The sequence below is a fragment of the Aquarana catesbeiana genome, linkage group LG06 (assembly GCF_042186555.1).
Source record: "Aquarana catesbeiana isolate 2022-GZ linkage group LG06, ASM4218655v1, whole genome shotgun sequence".
NCBI classification, from domain to species: Eukaryota; Metazoa; Chordata; class Amphibia; order Anura; family Ranidae; genus Aquarana; species Aquarana catesbeiana.
The window spans coordinates 265422358-265431885 of NC_133329.1; positions in this window are offsets into that span (position 1 = coordinate 265422358).

The following is a 9528-nucleotide window of genomic DNA, read 5'->3' on the forward strand; positions in this document are numbered from 1 at the left end:
TCAATCCTCCTATTCCCTCATCTGCCATGACTGGCCTTCATTGGCAGTCTGATTGATCTGAACTCATACTTTGCTCTCCTATCTTGGGTACTACAGAAACGTTCTTCTGGATAAGAATTTTCTTACGAGTATCGTGGGTGAACATCGATAGTTAAGCATATAATTCTCCCTTTTATTGTTTGATGCATACTCTGGAGTGTTGCTCTTGCAGACCCCAGTTGCCTTCTGCTATATAGCTACTTTACATGGGCTCTCACAAAATGGCTGCACCAGTTAGTCAATCCTCTTCTGCTTTAGAAATGAGAATAATGTGAGACCAGAAACCTGACACTGACCCATTTCTTTAGCTTGAAGAGGCAGATTCATGACGCTCTCTACGTCACTGTTAATCTTATTCAATGCGTACATGGAGGGAATCCTTAATAAATTGTTCCCACCTAATTTTCTTGTTAATGTTGGAGACTGCAACTTGCTCTGTGCACATGTTTGATATCACCCTATGTTTTCATATTCACTCTCAATTATGGTTGCCAAAGAGGAACAGGATCCTAAACCTTTGACCCGAGACTCTGAATCCCTTAAATAAAATTTAAAAAATTACTTCACCTGCTCCATTTATATGGCACTAGTATGGAGATTTTCTGTTTTGCCTAATCCCCATCAAATGTCTATGCATCCTTCAGCAAAATACATACCGTACAATATACAGCATGTATAGCCCTACTCCGATGGGTCTGCAGTTGTTAGACTCCTTGGGGCCTCACTATCTTTTAAAGATCCTGTCCCTCCCCTCATGTGGTGTATTTATCATTGCTTTCAGTTAAAGCTTCTCTATTTTTATCTCAGATTATGTATAAGTAGCTTTACTGAGCTGAGTCGTGGTTTTCTATTCAAGACTTAACATGTTTTTCGCCCCATTCTAATGCCTAAATTTCCTCTTGAACAGGCAATACTCCATACCCTGTCTAAAGAATTCCCCTCCTATAACTAACCATGAAAATTCTGCATCAATAATTTCAAACTTAATCCTTGAGATGGAGCCTGGACATGCTGGACCACCTTGATTTTCTGAAATGTCTACCTCCCCCACAAGGACCATATCCTTGTGGATCTTCTATTTAGATCCACTGGGCTGTCACGTAAGCTAACACCTTGTTAGCACCCTAATATCTTTTTCTTATATCCCCTGCCTTATCCTTTCCTTACATTTTTTTACCAACCCTCACACCTCTCTCATATTCACTGAGCCACTGAGAGATAGCCTGAGCCTTATCTTCTTCCATCCTTCACAACCACTCTCTCCTCCTCTGACCCCTTCTAAATAATCATATCATAGCTACCAACATGTCCCAATCTTCCATCCATATCCTATCTCTGAATGGTAAAGGCTTAAAGTGGCTGTTAGGCCACAGAGTGCCATTTCTACAATCCCCTCTATTACATTAACTGATGTGCAAAGTGTATGTGGTTTTGTAAAAATAAGTCGTTCTATACTGTATTTCCGAGTGCCGCTTGGCACTCATGTGACTGGCCGCCTCTCTCCTCTCCCAGTATGACAGCTACAGCAGGAGGGGCCACTGCTGACGTGAGCTGGGAGGAGAGAGGCGGCAGGTCACATGAGTTTCGAGCGTTGCTGGGGAAATACAGTATAGAACTTGTTATTTTTACAAAACCACATACACTGGGCACATCAGTTAATGTAATAGAAGGGATTGTAGAAATGACACTCAGAAATGATAGCAGCAGTTGGAGCTGACAGACAGGGAGGGAACAGGGAAGGAGGACAGAGGAGAGCTGCAGATAGCTGCGGATGACGGAGGCACGTAAAACTGACCACGGTGTCAGGGCTCATGTAAAACTGACCACGGTGTCAGGGCAAACATTGCACATAATCATTTAAAATATTTTTCTGTTCTGATTCTCTAAAATACTCGTTACATTTTCAAGTTAGAAGTTGGCTTTAACATAAACCTATCAAGAAAGAAATGTGTCTCTGCCACTGCTGAGCACAATCCTAAAAAAATAGTTACCTGGTTTATCAAGCTGACCCTCGGGAGTTGATACTTTATGATATAAACAAAAATCCGGGAAAGGGAAAAAGGCACGAAAGAAGCCCAAAGGATTGGAAAAGGTTTCTTCAGAGAGGAACACCCATGTAATATTATAAACAAAATTCTTTATTTAGAAAAAACAAAAAATTACACCCACAATAAATATAATAGGATATCTCAATACCTCCACCACAAATTTAAAATAATGATAACGTTATCAAAAACAGGTGATCACCACGGACAAACACCCCTCAATCACACAATCATTCACCCGCACCCCCTATTTCACCGGCAAGTATGTGCTTCAGCCATGATTTGAAATAAGCTCCTATTCCAGCCTCACATAGACTGACGCAAGGGAAGGATTTTTACCCCCTATTCACCTGCTCTCCTCATCAGTTAAACTCACTTATTCAATAGTGCTGCTACGCTATGTTTTTCCACCCTTTACAACTGATTGTACATTAGGGGATTGCTATCCTTATCATCTTGGATCGCTTCTACAGCCCGCTGCTCATATTTCCATCTGCTCCCCTTGAGGTACTGTATCAGGGCAGGCCCTGCACTATTTGGTGTACAAACCAAAATTGCTCTCCATGATCTGAAGATTTTTTCTCTGTTTAGCTTATCATAGCTTATTATTGCATTATTATTTTTCTTCAGTTTGGAGTATCAGCTGCCACTAGTGGGTGAATGATTGTATGATTGAGGGGTGTTTGTCCATGGTGATCACCTGTTTTTGATAACGTTATCATTAATTTTATATTTGTGGTGGAGGTATTGAAATATCCTATTATATTTATTCTGGGTGTAATTTTTTTTTTTCTAAATAAAGAATTTTGTTTATAATATTACATGGGTGTTCCTCTCTGAAGAATCCTTTCCCAGCCCTTTGGGCTTTTTTCCTGCTTTCTTCCCTTTCCCAGATTTTTGTTTATATTGTTGGTTTGATTCAGAGGAACTTGTTTTTATAGCCTCACAATTATTCAATTACCCGGGCTATAAGCAATAGACCCCTTTCACCTGGGTGGGTAGAGTGTCTATACTATTATTACTTTTGTTTAGATATTGGTACACTCCCCTCCCATTGTATTATCGTTATAGACGGTTTCTCCTTGACTACCTGTTTTTTCTATATGTTGATACTTTCTGAGTCACCAGCCTGAAACAAATAAGCAGATCAGAAAAGTCAGAAGCCCTTATCTGGAAACTTGTCCTAGAACATCAACTAGCAAAATGAGGTCAGTAGTAGCAGCTCCCATGTTTATCTAGGACAAGTTTCCTTAAAATGATTATTAAGCAGTTGCTTTGGTTAACAATGCACTGCATACCACGCTTTCCATTCTTTAGCGCCTAAATTAAGTCAGCTACTGCTGGATATGTCCAACTTACTAAGCATACATTTAAGCTTCAATCACAGTGACACTGTTGAATAGGGTTGTACCGATACTAGTATCGGTGCTGATACCGAGCATTTTCACAAGTACTTGTACTCGTGTAAATGCTCCAATGCTTAATCCGATACCTGGGGAGTCAAGGGTGATCGGTGCGGCGGTGGGGGGAGTTACAACACCAATATCCCTGTATAGATTTCAATAAAGCAGGCGAAAGCCGCTTCTCCTCCTATCCCCCCTGCGGCTTTCAGCTTCTTTATTGAAATCTATACAGGGAGATTGGTGCTTGTAACTCCCCCCACCGCTGCACCGATCACCCCCGACTGTCTCCTGTGTCCTCCTCCGCGTGCACCTCTGTGTGCACCTCCGGTCCCCCTCCATGTGCTCCTCCGGTCCCCCTCCGTGGGCTCCTCCATGTGCACCTCCGGTCCCCCTCCATGGGCTCCTCCGGTCCCCCTCCGTGGGCTCCTCCATGTGCACCTCCGGTCCCCCTCCATGGGCTCCTCCTTCTGTCCCCTCCGGTCCCCCTCTGTGCTCCTCCGGTCCCTCCTGTCAGGATGGAGAGCGAAGGAAGGAGCCAGTAAGTATGTCATTTAATGGCTCCTTCCTTTTCTGAATAAACAGAGGCAGTGACCACTGCCTCTGTCCATTCATACCTGAGCATTGTAAACTGTGTTCATCATACTTCAGTTTATTAATGAACAGGAGCCCCTGTCTCCAGTGCAGCTGAGGCTGCCGAGAAAGGGACTGGGGAATCTGTGTCCTCAGTCCTTTTCTCTGTCTCAAAGGGGAGATGTCAGGGGTCTGTTCAGACCCCTGATATCTCACCAAAGACCCCAAACCGGAATAATAAAAAATGATGATGAATGATTGATGATTGATGATGGATGATGAAGATGATGATTGTTGATGATAAATGATTGATGATTGATGATGGATGATGAAGATGATGATTGTTTATGATGAATGATGGATGATGATTGTTGTTGATGATGGAGGAGGATGATGATGAGGAGGTGGTGAAGGAGGAATATGGAGAGGATAAATAGGAGGAGGAAGATAAATAGTTGGAGGAAGATGATAAATAGTTGAAGGAGGTGAAGGAAAAGAAGAAGATAAATAGGAGGAGGAGGATAAATAGGAGGTGGAAAAAATGGATAAATAAGAGGAGGAGGAAGAGGTGGAAAGGTGGATAAATAGGAGGAGGTGTAGAAGAGGAGTAGGAGTAGAAGAGAAGGATTAGGAGTAGAAGAGGAGGAGGAGGAGGATGAATAAGAGAAGGATGTCTTAATATTCTTTACACAAAATGAAAACGTACATATTTATTTTTCAATGTGTATACGTTATCTTGAACCACTTATTTGTGTAATATGTTTTCAAAAAAAGCCATATACAATTGTGCCTTGTATGAGATAATAATTTTACTAAATGTCATACACGTATGTTCAAATCTTGACATTGTTTTGTCTTATAACTCTTTTGCATTGGAATTTTGCTCTTCTCCTCCCCTACCTCTAGTTTGCTCTTCCCCTCCCCTACCTCTAGTTTGCTCTTCTCCTCCCTTACCTCTAGTTTGCTCTTCTCATCCCCATCTCTATTCTACTCCTCTTCCACTCCTCCCCTACCCCTCGCCCTCTCCCTTTTTTTTAAATATTACATTTTTTTTCATTTATTTAACTAATTTTATTTTTTATTACTATTTTCCTACTCTAGGCTAAGCCTACTCTAGTCTGCTCTGCTCTACCATAATCTATTCCAAGTTTGCCTCTACTTTACTCCTCTCCTACTCCCACTCTTACTCCTTTTCTATGCCTCTCCTACTCCTAATCTTCTTCTACTCCTACTCCTCTTCTACACCTACTCTGATTTCTAATCCTAGTCTACTCCGACTTCTCTTCTACACCTACCCCTTCTCCTCTTCGTCTCCTCCTTCTCCCCTTCTACTCCTATTCCTACTCTTCTCTTATACTACTCCTCCTCCTTTTCTGCTCCTTCTCCTTCTTCTACTCCTACTCCTTCTCTTCTACTCCTCTTCTTCTCCTACTCCTCTTCTACTGTGCTACTCTTCAATTCCTACTGCTCTTCTCCTCCTACTACTACTTCTTCTCCTCTTCTACTCCTACTCCTACTACCTCTACTCCCATTCTACACCTACTCCTACTACCTCTACTCCTCTTCTACTCCTACTCCTATCCCTCTTCTTCTCCTCTTCTACCCCTATGCCTCCACTTCTACTACTCCTACCCCTTTCTACTCCTCCTACTCCTCTTCTAATCCTACTCCTCTCCTTCTCCTACTCTTCTGCTCCTTCTCCTACTCCTCTTCTTCTTCTCCTTCTTCTACTCCTCTTCTTCTCCTCTTCTTCTCCTTCTCCTCTTCTTCTCCTACTCCAACTCCTTTTCTTCTCTACTCCTCCCTCCCTCCTCCTCCTTCCTCCTCCTCTTCTTCCTCCTTCTCCTATTCCTCCTTTTCAACTTTCTCCTTTTCTTCCTCCTCCGCATCTTCATCCACCTCCTAAACATCATCCTCCTAATTATCCTCATCCTCCTATTCATCCTCATCCTCCTATTCATCCTCATCCATCTCCTTCCACCTTCTCCTATTCATCCTCCTCCTTCTCTTCCTCCTCCTATTTATCCTCATCCTTATTTTTTTTTCAATAAAGATTTCTATTGGCAAAATGCAGATGCAGGCATCATCCCAGTATAACCATTTAAAGTCCATCGATGTAGGGGTACGTTGCTGGTCGGCAAGTGGTTAAATTGCCCCTCCCCTTCCAGGAACACTGCATGAAAGTACCTCTGGAGGGAGCAAAAGATCTCACCTTTCCCCAACTTGGGTTTTTTTTTTTTCGGTCTTTTTTTGTTTATAGCGCAAAAAATAAAAACCACACAGGTGATTAAATACCACCAACTGAAATCTCTATTTGTGGGGAAAAAAAGGACATCAATTTTGTTTGGGTGCAGCGTCACACAACTGCGCAATTGTCAGTTAAAATAACGCAGTGCCGTATCGCAAAAAAATGGCTTGGTCATGAAGGGGGTAAACCTTCCGGAGCTGAAGTGGTTAAAAGTAACAAAAGCAATGAATAAGGGTAAACACCACACAGTACAGACACTATAAAATAAAACGACATTCTTGGTTCTTTAATGAATACTATAAGGTTGCATGTAAACCTTGCTCTTTTGAAACCTTTGGGTGTTAGGCTATCCATAATAAAAAAAAGATTTCCCTTCTACAGAACTTTATACATTTCTCACTATGAAGGAAATGGGTTTCAGACTTCAAAGTGGGATAAAACCCTTTTGTTGCTGACTTTGGCCTGGCTGGAGAGATTCCCCATCTCTATGTGTCCTGGTGGCCATTATTAACCAGAAGGGAGACTGAGAAAGTCTAAAATGTAACATTTTCACCAGAGCAGGTAGAAAAATTTCCCATGGGGATACTGTTCTGCTGACAACTATCTGGCTATTTCCTTAACCTTGGAGAGATTTTCTTTAGCGGTCAGCTGTGACTATAGGACAGGAAGTGAAGGGGGATGGGATACATAAAAAAACAAAGTAATAAACCCAAAACCAGAAATGTTATATATTGCAGCTTACCAATCAGTCGATGCGGTGGCTGCATTAGTTCTCTTTTTTAGGCTTTTTCCCATCAGTTTTCACCTGGTGATCTGGTCATCCTCCACTCTGGATGAAGGAGCACAGGGGGTACCTTTTGGACAGCAGAATTGTCACTCTTAGGGGACAAACAATAACAAACAATAACAAAAGTGCAGAATCCAAAAACGAAAGATCCGACATAAACAAATGCTTTATTTTAGTTTTTGTTGCTACAACAGTTCGATATAGATAGGAGATTCGACATGATGATGACAATAACAATCTGTGTCCATCAAACCTGTGGTCCAATGTGCCTAACCTTAACTCTATTAGTCCAAGATTATTCTACATAGAGAGAAAAGATTCGACGTAGGGGAGAACAGATAGATAAAAATGATGATGAATGTTATTGGCTGATTGTAACCAAAGAGGAGGAGCAGTAAAATAGCTAGAACTAAGTACACACGTACTTTGGCTTATTGTGTCTGTTGAAAGTTCTAAGAAGATTCGACGGAGCAGGTAAACTATACGGCGTCGTACAGTTTAGCTGCTACGTTGAATCTTCTTTGAACATTCGACAGACACCATAAGCCTTCAATGACAGATTCAACCTTAATTTGGATTTTCGGACAAATGCAATTTTTAACGAAAAACGAAATAAATAAAAACGAATTTCGGGAGTAACTAAATAAATTTATTTTTCGGACGAAAACGAAATTCCGAAATGAAATATTTCAGTGTGCACATGTCTAGTGTTAGATACATGAGCAGATTTAGATGCACTAAACAAATTAAAGACGAACCCCAGCTAACACTTTATAAGTAGTTACAGCAAACATTTTTTTTAATTTTTGGGATAAAGGTTTTACATAGCATCTAGCAGGGATCAGGACGCATCTGTGATAATACCTCTCTCCCGGTCCTTGCCGGCTCTTCCTTCCCTCCCGTCCACCCCAGGTGCTTGTACATGAGATCACCTGGGACGGACGAGAAGAGAGGAGGGGCGGGCGAGGAGCAGTGTCCCCCTGTGTCCTCCACCCACCCACTGTGTCCCCCTGTGTCCTCCACCCACCCATGGTATCCCCCTGTGTCCTCCACTCACGGTGTCCCCCTGTGTCCTCTACCCACAGTGTCCCCCTGTGTCCTCTACCCACCCACAGTGTCCCCCTGTGTTCTCAACCCACTGACAGTGTCCCCCTGTGTCCTCCACCCACGCACGGTGTCCTCCACCCACAATGTCCCCCTGTGTTCTCCATCCACTAACAGTGTCCCCCTGTGTCCTACACCCACCCACGATGTCCCCCTGTGTCCTTCACCCACCCACGGTGTTCCCCTGTGTCCTCCACCCCCTCCACAGTGTCCCCCCACAGTGTCCTCCACCCACCCACAGTGTCCCCCTGTGTCCTCCACCCACCCACGGTGTCCCCCTGTGTCCTCCACCCACCCATGGTGTCCCCCTGTGTCCTCCACCCACCCATGGTGTCCCCCTGTGTCCTCCACTCACCCACGGTGTCCCCCGGTGTCCACCACCAACCCACAATGTCCCCCTGTGTTCTCCACCCACGGTGTCCCCCTGTGTCCTTCACCCACGGTGTTCCCCTGTGTCCTCCATCCACCCACGGTGTCCCCCTGCGTCCTCCACCCACGGTGCTCACTGTGTTCTCCACTCACCCACGGTGTCCCTCTGTTCTCCACCCACCCACGGTGTCCCCCAGTGTTCTCCACCCACCGACAGTGTCCCCCTGTGTTCTCCACCCACCGACAGTGTCCCCCTGTGTCCTCCACCCACTCATGGTGTCCCCCTGTGTCCTCCACCCACCCACGGTGTCCCCCTGTGTCCTCCACCCACGGTGTCCCCCTGTGTCCTCCACCCACCCATGGTAGCCCCCTGTGTCCTCCACCCACAGTGTCCCCCTGTGTCCTCCACCCACAGTGTCCCCCTGTGTCCTCTACCCACCCACAGTGTCCCCCTGTGTTCTCAACCCACTGACAGTGTCCCCCTGTGTCCTCCACCCACGCACGGTGTCCCCCTGTGTCCTCCACCCACAGTGTCCCCCTGTGTTCTCCACCCACCGACAGTGTCCCCCTGTGTCCTCCACCCACCCATGATGTCCCCCTGTGTCCTTCACCCACCCACGGTGTTCCCCTGTGTCCTCCACCCACCCACGGTGTCCCCCTGTGTCCTCCATCCACCCACGGTGTCCCCCTGTGTCCTCTACCCACGGTGCCCACTGTGTTCTCCACCCACCCACGGTGTCCCCCTGTGTTCTCCACCCACCCACGGTGTCCCCCTGTGTTCTCCACCCACCCACAATGTCCCCCTGTGTCCTCCACCCACCCACGATGTCCCCCTGTGTCCTTCACCCACCCACCCACTGTGTCCTCCACCCACCCACATTGTCCCCCCACAGTGTCCTCCACCCACCGACAGTGTCCCCCTGTGTCCTCCACCCACCCACGGTGTCCCCCTGTGTCCTCCAC